At 61.2% G+C, this 17,783-nt stretch overlaps 1 long non-coding RNA gene across 1 annotated transcript; it reads left to right on the plus strand.

Moving 5' to 3' along the window:
- Positions 1 to 1,304: 1,304 nt before the first annotated feature.
- On the plus strand, positions 1,305 to 7,322 carry LOC139240590 (uncharacterized). The gene is made up of 5 exons (XR_011588727.1): positions 1,305 to 1,391; positions 4,041 to 4,070; positions 4,171 to 4,269; positions 6,276 to 6,305; positions 7,199 to 7,322. It is a non-coding gene; the product is annotated as an uncharacterized lncRNA (long non-coding RNA).
- The last annotated feature ends 10,461 nt before the right edge of the window (positions 7,323 to 17,783 follow it).

Below are 17,783 nucleotides of genomic sequence, written 5' to 3' on the forward strand. Positions count from 1 at the left end.
GCGGGCGGGATTATTTGGTGTGCTTGGCGACGGACTTCTTTCCCCGTGAGATTGACCTGAGCTGGGTCAGAGACGGGGGAGGTGTTGTCCAGGGAGCAGCCAGGACTCAGGTGGTACCTCAAAGGGATGGGACCTTTCAGGCCTGGAGTGTCCTGCCCTTGGCCGGAGGTGTTCACCGTTCGACCTCCTGTCAAGTGGAACACGCGGCCATCAACGGCAAACTCGTGGTGCAACTCGGTAAGTTCAGCAACTCGGGGAAGCTCAGACACAGAGGTCGCCGTAAGACCCAACCGTGATATCTCTAACACCCCAAACACACAACACACGCTGTAAATGGCCCCGAGCAGAACTGTATCACATGACCTTGACACATGACCTGTTATTGTCACTGCATCAGTAGTAGTTATTACATCAGAAGTCCATTACACTTTCTCCCTCCTTATTGAAGAAATAATCATCACAGAGGATGTAATGAACAGGGTGGATAAAGGGGAACCAGTGGATGTGGTGTATTTGGATTTCCAGAAGTCATTTGACAAGGTGCCACATAAAAGGTTACAGCACAAGATAAAAGTTCACGGGGTTGAGGGTAATATATTAGCATGGATAGAGGATTGGCTAACGAACAGAAAACAGAGAGTCGGGATAAATGGGTCATTCTCTGGTTGGCAACCAGTAACTAGTGGGGTGCCACAGGGATCAGTGCTGGGTCCCCAACTATTTACAATCTATATTAACGACTTGGAAGAAGGGACTGAGTGTAACGTGGCCAAGTTTGCTGACGATACAAAGATGGGAGGAAAAGCAATGTGTGAGGAGGACACAAAAAATCTGCAAAAGGACACAGACAGGCTCAGTGAGTGGGCAAAACATTTGGCAGATGGAGCATAATGTGGGAAAGTGTGAGGTCGTTCACTTTGGCAGAAAAAAAAATCAAAGAGCAAGTTATTATTTAAATGGAGAAAGATTGCAAAGTGCCGCAGTACAGCGGGACCTGGGGGTTACTTGTACATGGAACACAAAAGGATAGTATGCAGGTACAGCAAGTGATCAGGAAGGGCCAATGGTATCTTGGCCTTTATTGCAAAGGGGATGGAGTATAAAAGCAGGGAAGTCTTGCTCCAGTTATACATTGAATGGCGGTGCAGGCTCGAGGGGCCGAATGGCCTACTGATCCTATTCTCGGACACCACCCGGTTCGGGTTCCCATCAGCGGGGAACTTCAGCGATACTGTTCTTGCGGTGAACAGCTGGCCCAGTAACTGTGCTCTCTTCAGATCGGAACAGGAATGCTGAGAATGAAACTTTGATCACCATCGGAGCTGTGCTGGGGATACTGGGACTGAGCGCTGCTGTGGTGACCACGATCGTGTATCACTGCGCCATCAACCGTAAGCACCTTGCGCCCGTTACCAACGATCGTTAATGTCGCGGGTTTAATTGGGGGTCTGATGCGATGGCGCCTTTCGTGCTGACTTTAGGGGAGAGCACAAATGTGTTTCCACTCACTGCCTGTGTTTCTGGTGCGTGTAAAAATGGGGCTTTCAGTATGTCGAGGGGGAATGTTCTTTTACTGTTGGTTCCCGGGGCTGTGGGCGTCACTGGCAAGGCCGGCATTTATTGCCCGTCCGCTAATCGCCCGCGAGAAGGTGGCGCTGACCCTTATACAACTGAGGGGCTCGCTGGGCCAGATCAGAGGGCAGTTACAAGTCACGCACACATTGCTGTGGGCCTGGACTCGCATAGCGGCCAGACCGGGTAAGGGCGGTAGATTTCCTTCCCTGAAGGACACATCACTGAACCCGATGGGTTTTAACGGCAAGTTCCGTTACCGTCAGAGCTGTTCAATTGAGTTCAAATTCCCCAGCCGCCCTGAACTGGTGTCCCTGGATCGTTAGTCCAGGGCTCAGGATTCCTGGCCCAGTAATATACCCACCGTCATCATCGGCAGTCCCTCGGGATCGAGGAAGACTTGTTTCCACTCCTAACACGAGTCCTTAGGTGGCTGAACAGTCCAATACGGGAGCCACAGTCCCTGTCACAGGTGGGACAGACAGTGGTTGAGGGAAGGGGAGGGTGGGACTGGTTTGCCGCACGGTCCTTCCGCTGCCTGCGCTTGGTTTCTGCACGCTCTCGGCGACGAGACTCGAGGTGCTCAGCGCCCTCCCGGATGCACTTCCCTCCACTGAGGGCGGGACTGGTCTTTGGGCCCAGGGACTCCCAGGTGTCGTTGGGGATGTTGCACTTTATCAGGGAGGCTTTGAGGGTGGTCCCTGTAACGTTTCCTCTGCCCACCTTTGGCTCGTTTGCCCGTGAAGGAGTTCCGAGTAGAGCGCTTGCTTTGGGAGTCTCGTGTCTGGGGGACATGCGGACAATGTGGCCCTGCCCAGCGGAGCAGGTTGAGTGTACATAACCACTGTGCTACCACACCCCACAGGACAAGGGATGGGTTAACGAAAGGAGATAGTCAAAATAAACGGGATCTTTAAACAGATACGCTTTGAAATTAAAGTTTGAGGTATGACGGAGTAAAGGTGTGTCAGTCTGGCTCAGTGGGCAGCTCCCTCGCCTCAGCGTCAGAAGGTCGTGGGGTCAAGTCCCACTCCAGGAACTCGAGTACAGAATCCAGGCTGACCCTCCCAGTGCAGTACTGAGGGAGTGCCGCAGTGTCGGAGGGGCAGTACTGAGGAGCGCTGCAGTGTTGGAGAGGCAGTACTGAGGGAGTGCCGCACTGTCGAAGGGGCGGTACTGAGGGAGTGCCGCAGTGTCGGAGGGGCAGTACTGAGGAGCGCTGCACTGTCGAAGGGGCGGTACTGAGGGAGTGCCGCACTGTCGGAGGGACGGTACTGAGGGAGTGCCGCACTGTCGGAGGGGCAGTACTGAGGGAGTGCCGCACTGTCGGAGGGGCGTTACTGAGGGAGCGCCGCACTGTCGGAGGGGCAGTACTGAGGAGCGCTGCACTGTCGAAGGGGCGGTACTGAGGGAGTGCCGCACTGTCGGAGGGGCAGTACTGAGGGAGTGCCGCACTGTCGGAGGGACGGTACTGAGGGAGTGCCGCACTGTCGGAGGGGCGTTACTGAGGGAGCGCCGCACTGTCGGAGGGGCAGAACTGAGGGAGTGCCGCACTGTCGGAGGTGCGGTACTGAGGGAGCGCCGCACTGTCGAAGGGGCAGTACTGAGGGAGTGCAGCACTGTCGGAGGGGCAGTACTGAGGGAGCGCCGTACTGTCGGAGGGGCGGTGCTGAGGGATTGCCGCAGTATCGGAGGGGCGGTACTGAGGGAGCGTCGCACTGTCGGAGGGGCGGTACTGAGGGAGTGCCGCACTGTCGGAGGGGCAGTACTGAGGGAGTGCCGCACTGTCGGAGGGGCAGTACTGAGGGAGCGCCGCACTGTCGGAGGTGCCGTATTTCGGATGAGACATTAAACCGAGTCCCGTCTGCCCTCTCGGGTGGATGTAAAAGATCCCGGGGCCACTATTGGAAGAAGAGCAGGGGGAGTTCTCCCCGGTGTCCTGGGGCCAATATTTATCCCTCGACCAACATCACTAAAACAGACGATCTGGGTCATTATCACATCACTGTGTGTGGGAGCTTGCTGTGCGCAAATTGGCGTTTCCCACATTGCAACAGCGAGCGCACTCCGATAGTACCTCATTGGCTGTGAGGCGGTTTGGGACGTCCTGAGAGGGTGTTAGGCGCTATATAAATGCTTCATTCTTCTTTCAAAGACTTCACCAGTTTAAATGATAATCCTTGTTCGCGGAGGGAGAGTGAGAGAGAGAGAGAGAGAGAGAGAGAGGGGGAGAGAGAGAGCGAGAGCAAGAGAGAGAGAGACAGAACGAGAGCAAGAGAGAGAGAGAGAGAGTGAGAGAGACAGAGAGAGCGAGAGGGACAGAGAGAGCGAGGGAGAGCGAGGAGGCGATGGAGCAGAGGAGGAGATTAAAAGCCGGTGAAATAAAAGAGGGAGGGGGAGGGTACATTTGAAAGACGCCCGTCCCTGGGATTGATGACAAACTGCTCACCGTACCTTTCTCATTCCAGGTTGCAAACGCTCCAAGATCCAGTCGACGGGTGAGATGCACAGTCCTTTAACTCTGAATCATTTTGGGGCCAGGGGGGGTATATTTTGGGGTGGAGAGGGTTAACAGTTTGCCGATCCTTCTCGTTGCAGCCAAGTTCACGAGGCGTACGGGACCATGTGGATCGAATCCCTGCCAGGCCAGTGTGCGGAGCAGTGAATCCAACACCTCCAACTCCAGCGGCTCCTCGGGTAAGGGAGGTATTCGTAAACCGTGTCACTGATCAACAGCGGCACAATTCGGGGCAGGAGGGGGGTCACTCGGTCCCTCGAGCCTGTTACATTAGGGACAGGAGGGGGCCGTTCAGCCCCTCGAGCCTGTTACATTAGGAACAGGAGGAGGCCGTTCAGCCCCTCGAGCCTGTTACATTAGGGACAGGAGGAGGCCGTTCAGCCCCTCGAGTCTGTTACATTAGGGACAGGAGGAGGCCGTTCAGCCCCTCGAGTCTGTTACATTAGGGACAGGAGGAGGCCGTTCAGCCCCTCGAGTCTGTTACATTAGGGACAGGAGGAGGCCGTTCAGCCCCTCGAGCCTGTTACATTAGGGACAGGAGGAGGCCGTTCAGCCCCTCGAGTCTGTTACATTAGGGACAGGAGGAGGCCGTTCAGCCCCTCGAGTCTGTTACATTAGGGACAGGAGGAGGCCGTTCAGCCCCTCGAGTCTGTTACATTAGGGACAGGAGGAGGCCGTTCAGCCCCTCGAGCCTGTTACATTAGGAACAGGAGGAGGCCGTTCAGCCCCTCGAGCCTGTTACATTAGGGACAGGAGGAGGCCGTTCAGCCCCTCGAGCCTGTTACATTAGGGACAGGAGGAGGCCGTTCAGCCCCTCGAGCCTGTTACATTAGGGACAGGAGGAGGCCGTTCAGCCCCTCGAGCCTGTTACATTAGGAACAGGAGGAGGCCGTTCAGCCCCTCGAGCCTGTTACATTAGGGACAGGAGGCGGCCGTTCAGCCCCTCGAGCCTGTTACATTAGGGACAGGAGGAGGCCGTTCAGCCCCTCGAGCCTGTTACATTAGGGACAGGAGGAGGCCGTTCAGCCCCTCGAGCCTGTTACATTAGGGACAGGAGGAGGCCGTTCAGCCCCTCGAGCCTGTTACATTAGGGACAGGAGGGGGCCGTTCAGCCCCTCGAGCCTGTTACACTAGGGACAGGAGGAGGCCGTTCAGCCCCTCGAGCCTGTTACATTAGGAACAGGAGGAGGCCGTTCAGCCCCTCGAGCCTGTTACATTAGGGACAGGAGGAGGCCGTTCAGCCCCTCGAGCCTGTTGCATTCGGGACAGGAGGAGGCCGTTCAGCCCCTCGAGCCTGTTGCATTCGGGACAGGAGGAGGCCGTTCAGCCCCTCGAGCCTGTTACATTAGGGACAGGAGGAGGCTTTTCAGCCCCTCGAGTTTGTTACATTAGGGACAGTAGGAGGCCGTTCAGCCCCTCGAGCCTGTTACATTAGGAACAGGAGGAGGCCGTTCAGCCCCTCGAGCCTGTTACATTAGGGACAGGAGGAGGCCGTTCAGCCCCTCGAGCCTGTTACATTAGGGACAGGAGGAGGCCATTCAGCCCCTCGAGCCTGTCGGAGTGGCGGTACTGAGGGAGCACCGCACTGTCGGAGGGGCAGTACTGAGGGAGCGCCGCACTGTCGGAGGGGCGGTACTGAGGGAGTGCCGCACTGTCGGAGGGGCGGTACTGAGGGAGTGCCGCACTGTCGGAGGGGCTGTATTTCGGATGAGACATTAAACCGAGGCCCCGTCTGCCCTCTCGGGTGGATGTAAAAGATCCCGGGGCCACTATTGGAAGAAGAGCAGGGGGAGTTCTCCCCGGTGTCCTGGGGCCAATATTTATCCCTCGACCAACAGACGATCTGGGTCTTTATCACGTCTCTGAGTGTGGGATCTTGCTGTGCACAAGTTGGCTGCCGCGATGACATCAGTGAGCGCACTTCAAAGGGTACTTCATTGGCTGTGAGGCACTTTGAGACGTCCGGTGGACGTGAAAGGCGCTATCTAAATGCAAGTCCTTTCATTATCTCAATAAACCTCGATCGATCGGACGAGGGTCTGGGGTTAGGGGGGGGGTGGGGAGAGGTTGCGGGGGAGGGGGTGAATAAGGAAATAACCGTTGTATCTGTCCAGCTCGTTGGACGACAATCCAAGGCCTGAGCTTCGAGGCGGATGAACTGACAATTTATTCTCTTCCCTTTCAGCCGAGGGGTTAACGAAATCCACCGCCTGAGGTAATGGTTCCGTCACGTATGGCCACGGTTACCACGGTGATGTCTGTAAGCGAGGAGGGGGGGGAACGGGAGTGTGGGCTGTCCACGAGGGTCCCGGAAATCTCCGGGGCAGACCGACAATCCCAGAACGGTTCTGGACAACGAGCGGGGGTTCGATAAACCCCCTGCACCCCCTGGGAGGTGGTACTGAGGGAGCGCCGCACTGTCGGAGGGGCGGTACTGAGGGAGCGCCGCACTGTCGGAGGGGCGGTACTGAGGGAGTGCCGCACTGTCGGAGGGGCGGTACTGAGGGAGTGCCGCACTGTCGGAGGGGCGGTACTGAGGGAGTGCCGCACTGTCGGAGGGGCGGTACTGAGAGAGTGCCGCACTGTCAGAGGGGCGGTACTGAGGGAGCCCCGCACTGTCGAAGGGGCGGTACTGAGGGAGTGCCGCACTGTCGGAGGGGCGGTACTGAGGGAGCGCCGCTCTATCGGAGGGGCGGTACTGAGGGAGTGCCGCACTGTCGGAGGGGCAGTACTGAGGGAGTGCCGCACTGTCGGAGGGGCGGTACTGAGGGAGCGCCGCTCTATCGGAGGGGCGGTACTGAGGGAGCGCCGCACTGTCGGAGGGGCGGTACTGAGGGAGTGCCGCACTGTCGGAGGGGCGGTACTGAGGGAGCGCCGCTCTATCGGAGGGGCGGTACTGAGGGAGCGCCGCACTGTCGGAGGGGCGGTACTGAGGGAGTGCCGCACTGTCGGAGGGGCGGTACTGAGGGAGTGCCGCACTGTCGGAGGGGCGGTACTGAGGGAGTGCCGCACTGTCGGAGGGGTGGTACTGAGGGAGTGCCGCACTGTCAGAGGGGCGCTACTGAGGGAGTACCTCCTCCTTTAATCTCCTTCTCCTTCCCGCCGTAGATCGCACGGACCACGCCGACGATGATGAACGTTCCCGGCCGAGTCTGAAGACTTTATTTCCGCGTGTGTCCGCCTCAATTTTCTGGGTTTTTTTGTTTCCGACGAGTGCCCTCGAGGTTCACTTGCTCCGTGATCTGTTTGTGTGTTTTCCCGCTGGGGGTGGGGTTTGGGATGAATCGCGCCCATTGGCGGTCGGAATTGGATCCCGCCGTTTCCGAGACACCGTCAGCGCTCCAACGCCGATTTTACCGCCTGGCTCCGACTGTCCAAACACGAGGGAGCAGCGCGAACGGTGTCGGTGCTCACCACCCACTCGGGCGGGGGCGCGGGAGGCCCGACCGAATCTCCCGACGGCAGCCTACCGCCACCCTGGCTGCAAACCGGGAAGTAAAAAGTAGTAACTGAAACTTCTCCGACACACAAACTTCTGCCCCCCACCGCTCTTAAATCTAACGAAAACAAGGCGGAAACCAATAAAGAGAGATACTTACCTTCCTCTCTGGGCGATTGCGCCCGACACCCGCTCTTTAACTGCCGCGTTTCCCTGCCCGTACGGTAGTCGCAACAGGAAAACTTCGCGACGGAGGCGTGGCGTGCTGGATGGAGTCACCGCGGCATTAGCTGGCGCAGTGTTCCCTCTCGGCGCCTCGGCCAAAGAGCCGACTGAATTTCAGCCGGAGCGCGGCACGCCTCTGACCGATGATGGTAGCAGCCGTTGACCACGACCCCAATCGCGACCCCCTTCGCGCTGCGAAATGCCGGCAGATTAATGGAGGGGCACCTTCGGCGTCTCCCCAGCGCGCGGTCAGTAAAGCACCGGGGGGGGGGGGGTCAGGGTTATTTGTTGCAGCCGGTAATTTGCGTCGGCGGGATCGCGGGGACAGCGACGGAGCGACTCTCTCCTCTCGCACTGTTTTCCACAATGTAAACTGCTGTATCTGCTCTTAAACTGTTTCAAATTAAAGCTGACACACTGGTGTTCACAATCTCAGGCATTCCGCCGAAATACTTCAACCGAGAAATTACAATCATCGAGTCATTGATGGTCACAGCGCAGGAGGCCATTCGGCCCCTCTAGCCCGTGCCCCACACGCGCCCGGTCCCACTGCCCCGCCCTCTCCCCGGAGCCTCGCTAATCCGATTCCTTCGGGTATTTATCCAACTCCCTATTGAAAGCCGCGATTGAGTCTGTCTCCAGCGCCCTCACAGGCAGCGCGTTCCCGATCCTACCCACTCGCTGCGTAAAGAGGTTTTACTGTCGGAGGGGCGGTACTGAGGGAGCGCCGCACTGTCGGAGGGGCGGTACTGAGGGAGTGGCGCACTGTCGGAGGGGCGGTACTGAGTGAGTGCCACACTGTCGGAGGGGCGGTACTGAGGGAGCGCCGCACTGTCGGAGGGGCGGTACTGAGGGAGCGCCGCACTGTCGGAGAGCCGGTACTGAGGGAGTGCCACACTGTCGGAGGGGCGTTACTGAGGGAGCGCCGCACTGTCGGAGGGGCGGTACGGAGGGAGTGCCACACTGTCGGAGGGGCGGTACTGAGGGAGCGCCGCACTGTCGGAGGGGTGGTACTGAGGGAGTGCCACACTGTCGGAGGGGCGGTACTGAGGGAGCGCCGCACTGTCGGAGGGGCTGTATTTCGGGATGAGACATTAAACCGAGGCCCCGTCTGCCCTCTCGGGTGGATGTAAAAGATCCCGGGGCCACTATTGGAAGAAGAGCAGGGGGAGTTCTCCCCGGTGTCCTGGGGCCAATATTTATCCCTCGACCAACATCACTAAAACAGACGATCCGGGTCATTATCACATCGCTGTGTGTGGGAGCTTGCTGTGCGCCAATTGGCGTTTCCCACATTACAACAGGGAGCGCACTCCGATTGTACTTCATTGTCTGTGAGGCGCTTTGGGACGCCCTGAGGTGGGTGACAGGTGCTATATAAATGCACATCTGTCTTTACTTGCGGGACTGTGAGCACTAACGTTACCTTGCGTTTTGCTAGATGGCAGTGTTGGATGGAGAATGCCTTTGTTCACTGCCCTGTGGTGAGCCCTGAACCTCTCACCAGACCCACGTTCTTTTAGTGTGTCCTCGATTCAGGGAAACCACCGGACAAACCCCACCCGCTCTCAAAGAGGAAGAACGCACAACAAAAGATAAACACAACCTTCATTTATATAGCGCCTTTGACGTAGTGAAACGTCCCCAGGTGCTACACAGGAGCGATTATCAAACACAATTTGACCCCGAGCTACATAAGGAGATATTAGGGACAGGTGACCAAAAGCTGGGTCACAGAGGGAGGTTTTAAGGAGCGTCTTGAAGGAGGAGAGAGAGGCGGAGAGGTTTAGGGAGGGAGTTCCAGAGCTTGGGGCCCAGGCAACAGAAGGCATGGCCTCCGATGGTGGAGCGATTATAATCAGGGATGGTCAGGAGGGCAGAATTAGAGGGGTGCAGAGATCTCGGGGGGGGGGGGGGTGGGGGTTACAGAGATAGGGAGGGGTGTAGGGGCTGGAGGGGGTTACAGAGATAGGGAGGGGTGTAGGGGACTGGAGGCGGTTACAGAGATACGGAGGAGTGTAGGGGCTGGAAGAGGTAACAGAGATAGGGAGGGGTGTAGGGGCTGGAGGGGGTTACAGAGATAGGGAGGAGTGTAGGGGCTGGAGGAGGTAACAGAGATAGGGAGGGGTGTAGGGCTGGAGGAGGTTACAGAGATAGGGAGGGGTGTAGGGGCTGGAGGAGGTAACAGAGATAGGGAGGGGTGTAGGGGCTGGAAGAGGTAACAGAGATAGGGAGGGGCGTAGGGGCTGGAGGGGGTTATAGAGATAGGGAGGGGTGTAGGGGCTGGAGGGGGTTACAGAGACAGGGAGGGGTGTAGGGGCTGGAGGGGGTTGCAGAGATAGGGAGGGGTGTAGGGGGTGGAGGAGGTAACAGAGATAGGGAGGAGTGTAGGGGCTGGAGGAGGTTACAGAGCTAGGGACGGGTGTAGGGGCTGGAGGAGGTTACAGAGATAGGGAGGGGTGCAGGGGCTGGAGGAGGTTACAGAGCTAGGGAGGTGTGTAGGGACTGGAAGGGGTTACAGAGATAGAGAGAGATGAAGGCCATGGAGGCATTTGAAGAGGAGGATGAGAATTTTGAAATCGAGGCGTTGTTTAACTGGGAGCCAATGTAGGTCAGCGAGCACAGAGGGTGATGGGTGAGTGGGACTCGGTGCGAGTTAGGACACGGGGTCAGTGAGCACAGGGGGTGATGGGTGAGTGGGACTGGGTGCGAGTTAGGACACGGGGTCAGTGAGCACAGGGGGTGATGGGTGAGCGGGACTGGGTGCGAGTTAGGACACGGGGTCAGTGAGCACAGGGGGTGATGGGTGAGCGGGACTCGGTGCGAGTTAGGACACGGGGTCAGTGAGCACAGTGGGTGATGGGTGAGCGGGACTGGGTGTGAGTTAAGACACGGGGTCAGTGAGCACAGGGGGTGATGGGTGAGCGGGACTGGGTGCGAGTTAGGACACGGGGCAGTGAGCACAGGGGGTGATGGGTGAGTGGGACTCGGTGCGAGTTAGGACACGGGGCAGTGAGCACAGGGGGTGATGGGTGAGTGGGACTCGGTGCGAGTTAGGACACGGGGTCAGCGAGCACAGGGTGTGATGGGTGATTGAGACTGGGTGTGAGTTAGAACACGGGGTCAGTGAGCACAGGGGGTGATGGGTGAGCGGGACTGGGTGTGAGTTAGGACACGGGGCACAGGGGGTGATGGGTGAGCGGGACTGGGTGCGAGTTAGGACAGGGGGTCAGCGAGCACAGGGTGTGATGGGTGAGTGGGACTGGATGTGAGTTAGAACACGGGGTCAGTGAGCACAGGGGGTGATGGGTGAGCGGGACTGGGTGTGAGTTAGGACACGGGGCACAGCGGGTGATGGGTGAGCGGGACTCGGTGCGAGTTGGAATATTGCACTGAAGTGTCAGCGTATAATTTTGTGCTCAAGTCTCTGGGGGGGATTTCCACCCCACAAAATGTTCTGCCTCAGAGGGGCCGCACTGTCAGAGGGGCGGTACTGAGGGAGCTCCGCACTGTCGGAGGGGCGGTACTGAGGGAGCTCCGCACTGTCGGAGGGGCAATACTGAGGGAGCTCCGCACTGTCGAAGGGGCAGTACTGAGGGAGCACCGCACTGTCGGAGGGGCAGTACTGAGGGAGCATCGCACTGTCGGAGGGGCGGTACTGAGGGAGCTCCGCACTGTCGGAGGGGCAGTACTGAGGGAGCACCGCACTGTCGGAGGGGCGGTACTGAGGGAGCTCCGCACTGTCGGAGGGGCAGTACTGAGGGAGCGCCGCACTGTCGGAGGGGCGGTACTGAGGGAGCGCCGCACTGTCGGAGGGGCAGTACTGAGGGAGTGCCGCACTGTCGGAGGGGCAGTACTGAGGGAGTGCCGCACTGTCGGAGGGGCGGTACTGAGGGAGAGCCGTACTGTCGGAGGGGCAGTACTGAGGGAGCGCCGCACTGTCGTACGAGCGGTACTGAGGGAGCCCCACAGTGTCGGAGGGGCAGTACTGAGGGAGTGCCACACTGTCGGAGGGGCAGTACTGAGGGAGTGCCGCACTGTCGGAGGGGCAGTACTGAGGCAGCGCCGCACTGTCGGAGGGGCGGTACTGAGGGAGTGCCGTACTGTCGGAGGAGCGGTACTGAGGGAGCCCCGCACTGTCGGAGGGGCAGTACTGAGGGAGTCCCGCACTGTCGGAGGGGCAGTGCTGAGGAAGTGCCGCACTGTCGGAGGGTAGTACTGAGGGAGTCCCGCACTGTCGGAGGGGCAGTACTGAGGGAGTCCCGCACTGTCGGAGGGGCGGTACTGAGGGAGTGCCGCACTGTCGGAGGGGCGGTACTGAGGGAGTTCCGCACTGTCGGAGGGGCGGTACTGAGGGAGCGCCGCACTGTCGGAGGGGCGGTACTGAGAGAGCCCCGCACTGTCGGAGGGGCGGTACTGAGGGAGCACCGCACTGTCGGAGGGGTGGTACTGAGGGAGCTCCGCACTGTCGGAGGGGCAGTACTGAGGGAGCTCCGCACTGTCGGAGGGGCGGTACTGAGGGAGCGCCGCACTGTCGGAGGGGCAGTACTGAGGGAGCCCCGCACTGTCGGAGGGGCAGTACTGAGGGAGCCCCGCACTGTCGGAGGGGCAGTACTGAGGGAGCGACGCACTGTCGGAGGGGCAGTACTGAGGGAGCGCCGCACTGTCGGAGGGGCAGTACTGAGGGAGCGCCGCACTGTCGGAGGGGCGGTACTGAGGGAGTACCGGAGGGGCAGTACTGAGGGAGCACCGCACTGTCGGAGGGGCAGTACTGAGGGAGCGCCGTACTGGCGGAGGGGCAGTACTGAGGGAGCCCCGCACTGTCGGAGGGGCAGTACTGAGGGAGCCCCGCACTGTCGGAGGGGCAGTACTGAGGGAGCGACGCACTGTCGGAGGGGCAGTACTGAGGGAGAGCCGCACTGTCGGAGGGGCGGTACTGAGGGAGTACCGGAGGGGCAGTACTGAGGGAGCGCCGCACTGTCGGAGGGGCGGTACTGAGGGAGTACCGGAGGGGCAGTACTGAGGGAGCACCGCACTGTCGGAGGGTCGGTACTGAGGGAGAGCCGTACTGTCGGAGGGGCAGTACTGAGGGAGCGCCGCACTGTCGTACGAGCGGTACTGAGGGAGGCCCACAGTGTTGGAGGGGCAGTACTGAGGGAGTGCCACACTGTCGGAGGGGCGGTACTGAGGGAGTGCCGTACTGTCGGAGGAGCGGTACTGAGGGAGCCCCGCACTGTCGGAGGGGCAGTACTGAGGGAGTCCCGCACTGTCGGAGGAGCGGTACTGAGGGAGTGCTGCACTGTCGGAGGGGCGGTACTGAGGGAGTGCCGCACTGTCGGAGGGGCAGTACTGAGGGAGCCCCGCACTGTCGGAGGGGCAGTACTGAGGGAGTGCCGCACTGTCGGAGGGGCAGTGCTGAGGAAGTGCCGCACTGTCGGAGGGGCAGTACTGAGGGAGTCCCGCACTGTCGGAGGGGCGGTACTGAGAGAGCCCCGCACTGTCGGAGGGGCGGTACTGAGGGAGCACCGCACTGTCGGAGGGGCGGTACTGAGGGAGCTCCGCACTGTCGGAGGGGCAGTACTGAGGGAGCACCGCACTGTCGGAGGGGCGGTACTGAGGGAGCGCCGCACTGTTGGAGGGGCGGTACTGAGGGAGTGCCGCACTGTCGGAGGGGCAGTACTGAGGGAGCCCCGCACTGTCGGAGGGGCAGTACTGAGGGAGCCCCGCACTGTCGGAGGGGCAGTACTGAGGGAGCGACGCACTGTCGGAGGGGCAGTACTGAGGGAGCGCCGCACTGTCGGAGGGGCAGTACTGAGGGAGCGCCGCACTGTCGGAGGGGCGGTACTGAGGGAGTACCGGAGGGGCAGTACTGAGGGAGCACCGCACTGTCGGAGGGGCGGTACTGAGGGAGAGCCGTACTGTCGGAGGGGCAGTACTGAGGGAGCCCCGCACTGTCGGAGGGGCGGTACTGAGGGAGCCCCACAGTATCGGAGGGGCAGTACTGAGGGAGTGCCACACTGTCGGAGGGGCAGTACTGAGGGAGTGCCGCACTGTCGGAGGGGCAGTACTGAGGCAGCGCTGCACTGTCGGAGGGGCGGTACTGAGGGAGTGCCGTACTGTCGGAGGAGCGGTACTGAGGGAGCCCCGCACTGTCGGAGGGGCAGTACTGAGGGAGTCCCGCACTGTCGGAGGAGCGGTACTGAGGGAGTGCCGCACTGTCGGAGGGGCAGTACTGAGGCAGCGCTGCACTGTCGGAGGGGCGGTACTGAGGGAGTGCCGTACTGTCGGAGGAGCGGTACTGAGGGAGCCCCGCACTGTCGGAGGGGCAGTACTGAGGGAGTCCCGCACTGTCGGAGGAGCGGTACTGAGGGAGTGCCGCACTGTCGGAGGGGCGGTACTGAGGGAGTGCCGCACTGTCGGAGGGGCAGTACTGAGGGAGCCCCGCACTGTCGGAGGGGCAGTACTGAGGGAGTGCCGCACTGTCGGAGGGGCAGTGCTGAGGGAGCCCCGCACTGTCGGAGGGGCAGTACTGAGGGAGCCCCGCACTGTCGGAGGGGCAGTACTGAGGGAGTCCCGCACTGTCGGAGGGACGGTACTGAGGGAGTGCCGCACTGTCGGAGGGGCGGTACTGAGGGAGTGCCGCACTGTCGGAGGGACGGTACTGAGGGAGTGCCGCACTGTCGGAGGGGCAGTACTGAGGGAGTGCCGCACTGTCGGAGGGGCGGTACTGAGGGAGCGCCGCACTGTCGGAGGGGCAGTACTGAGGGAGCGCCGCACTGTCGGAGGGGCGGTACTGAGGGAGTACCGGAGGGGCAGTACTGAGGGAGCACCGCACTGTCGGAGGGGCAGTACTGAGGGAGCGCCGTACTGTCGGAGGGGCAGTACTGAGGGAGCCCCGCACTGTCGGAGGGGCAGTACTGAGGGAGCCCCGCACTGTCGGAGGGGCAGTACTGAGGGAGCGACGCACTGTCGGAGGGGCAGTACTGAGGGAGAGCCGCACTGTCGGAGGGGCGGTACTGAGGGAGTACCGGAGGGGCAGTACTGAGGGAGCGCCGCACTGTCGGAGGGGCGGTACTGAGGGAGTACCGGAGGGGCAGTACTGAGGGAGCACCGCACTGTCGGAGGGGCAGTACTGAGGGAGAGCCGTACTGTCGGAGGGGCAGCACTGAGGGAGCGCCGCACTGTCGTACGAGCGGTACTGAGGGAGGCCCACAGTGTTGGAGGGGCAGTACTGAGGGAGTGCCACACTGTCGGAGGGGCGGTACTGAGGGAGTGCCGTACTGTCGGAGGAGCGGTACTGAGGGAGCCCCGCACTGTCGGAGGGGCAGTACTGAGGGAGTCCCGCACTGTCGGAGGAGCGGTACTGAGGGAGTGCTGCACTGTCGGAGGGGCGGTACTGAGGGAGTGCCGCACTGTCGGAGGGGCAGTACTGAGGGAGCCCCGCACTGTCGGAGGGGCAGTACTGAGGGAGTGCCGCACTGTCGGAGGGGCAGTGCTGAGGAAGTGCCGCACTGTCGGAGGGGCAGTACTGAGGGAGTCCCGCACTGTCGGAGGGGCGGTACTGAGAGAGCCCCGCACTGTCGGAGGGGCGGTACTGAGGGAGCACCGCACTGTCGGAGGGGCGGTACTGAGGGAGCTCCGCACTGTCGGAGGGGCAGTACTGAGGGAGCACCGCACTGTCGGAGGGGCGGTACTGAGGGAGCGCCGCACTGTTGGAGGGGCGGTACTGAGGGAGTGCCGCACTGTCGGAGGGGCAGTACTGAGGGAGCCCCGCACTGTCGGAGGGGCAGTACTGAGGGAGCCCCGCACTGTCGGAGGGGCAGTACTGAGGGAGCGACGCACTGTCGGAGGGGCAGTACTGAGGGAGCGCCGCACTGTCGGAGGGGCAGTACTGAGGGAGCGCCGCACTGTCGGAGGGGCGGTACTGAGGGAGTACCGGAGGGGCAGTACTGAGGGAGCACCGCACTGTCGGAGGGGCGGTACTGAGGGAGAGCCGTACTGTCGGAGGGGCAGTACTGAGGGAGCCCCGCACTGTCGGAGGGGCGGTACTGAGGGAGCCCCACAGTGTCGGAGGGGCAGTACTGAGGGAGTGCCACACTGTCGGAGGGGCAGTACTGAGGGAGTGCCGCACCGTCGGAGGGGCAGTACTGAGGCAGCGCTGCACTGTCGGAGGGGCGGTACTGAGGGAGTGCCGTACTGTCGGAGGAGCGGTACTGAGGGAGCCCCGCACTGTCGGAGGGGCAGTACTGAGGGAGTCCCGCACTGTCGGAGGAGCGGTACTGAGGGAGTGCCGCACTGTCGGAGGGGCAGTACTGAGGCAGCGCTGCACTGTCGGAGGGGCGGTACTGAGGGAGTGCCGTACTGTCGGAGGAGCGGTACTGAGGGAGCCCCGCACTGTCGGAGGGGCAGTACTGAGGGAGTCCCGCACTGTCGGAGGAGCGGTACTGAGGGAGTGCCGCACTGTCGGAGGGGCGGTACTGAGGGAGTGCCGCACTGTCGGAGGGGCAGTACTGAGGGAGCCCCGCACTGTCGGAGGGGCAGTACTGAGGGAGTGCCGCACTGTCGGAGGGGCAGTGCTGAGGGAGCCCCGCACTGTCGGAGGGGCAGTACTGAGGGAGCCCCGCACTGTCGGAGGGGCAGTACTGAGGGAGTCCCGCACTGTCGGAGGGACGGTACTGAGGGAGTGCCGCACTGTCGGAGGGGCGGTACTGAGGGAGTGCCGCACTGTCGGAGGGACGGTACTGAGGGAGTGCCGCACTGTCGGAGGGGCAGTACTGAGGGAGTGCCGCACTGTCGGAGGGGTGGTACTGAGGGAGCGCCGCACTGTCGGAGGGGTGGTACTGAGGGAGTGCCGCACTGTCGGAGGGGCAGTACTGAGGGAGTGCCGCACTGTCGGAGGGGCGGTACTGAGGGAGTCCCGCACTGTCGGAGGGACGGTACTGAGGGAGTGCCGCACTGTCGGAGGGGCGGTACTGAGGGAGCGCCGCACTGTCGGAGGGGCGGTACTGAGGGAGCCCCGCACTATCGGAGGGACAGTACTGAGGGAGTGCCGCACTGTCGGAGGGGCGGTACTGAGGGAGCCCCGCACTGTCGGAGGGGCGGTACTGAGGGAGCGCCGCACTGTCGGAGGGGCAGTACTGAGGGAGAGGCGGATGTGTGATGGTCTCTGGTGGATAGATGTCGAAGGAGAGCAGGGGCAGTTCTCCCTGTCATGAACCCTCGAGGGGATTCACAGTTCTTAGTTGTATACCTCGCTGGTCTCTGTGGTACAGATCACGAGCTGTTTGACAGGGCAGCCTGGTTTAACCCGCACTGTCCCCGGCTAGGCTCAGGAACTACCTGCGGGGGAAGTGGTCTCAATGGGGACAGCGTCAGCTTCTTGTAGCAACAGGAGGAGGCCGTTCAGCCCCTCGAGCCTGTTACATTAGGGACAGGAGGAGGCCGTTCAGCCCCTCGAGCCTGTTACATTAGGAACAGGAGGAGGCCGTTCAGCCCCTCGAGCCTGTTACATTAGGGACAGGAGGAGGCCGTTCAGCCCCTCGAGCCTGTTACATTAGGGACAGGAGACTGTTCAGCCCCTCGAGCCTGTTACATTAGGGATAGGAGGAGGCCGTTCAGCCCCTCGAGCCTGTTACATTAGGAACAGGAGACTGTTCAGCCCCTCGAGCCTGTTACATTAGGGATAGGAGGAGGCCGTTCAGCCCCTCGAGCCTGTTACATTAGGAACAGGAGGAGGCCGTTCAGCCCCTCGAGCCTGTTACATTAGGAACAGGAGGAGGCCGTTCAGCCCCTCGAGTCTGTTACATTAGGAACAGGAGACTGTTCAGCCCCTCGAGCCTGTTACATTAGGGATAGGAGGAGGCCGTTCAGCCCCTCGAGCCTGTTACATTAGGAACAGGAGGAGGCCGTTCAGCCCCTCGAGCCTGTTACATTAGGAACAGGAGGAGGCCGTTCAGCCCCTCGAGCCTGTTACATTAGGGACAGGAGGAGGCCGTTCAGCCCCTCGAGCCTGTTACATTAGAGACAGGA

Source organism: Pristiophorus japonicus, chromosome 32 (assembly GCF_044704955.1).
Source record: "Pristiophorus japonicus isolate sPriJap1 chromosome 32, sPriJap1.hap1, whole genome shotgun sequence".
Taxonomy (NCBI): Eukaryota; Metazoa; Chordata; class Chondrichthyes; family Pristiophoridae; genus Pristiophorus; species Pristiophorus japonicus.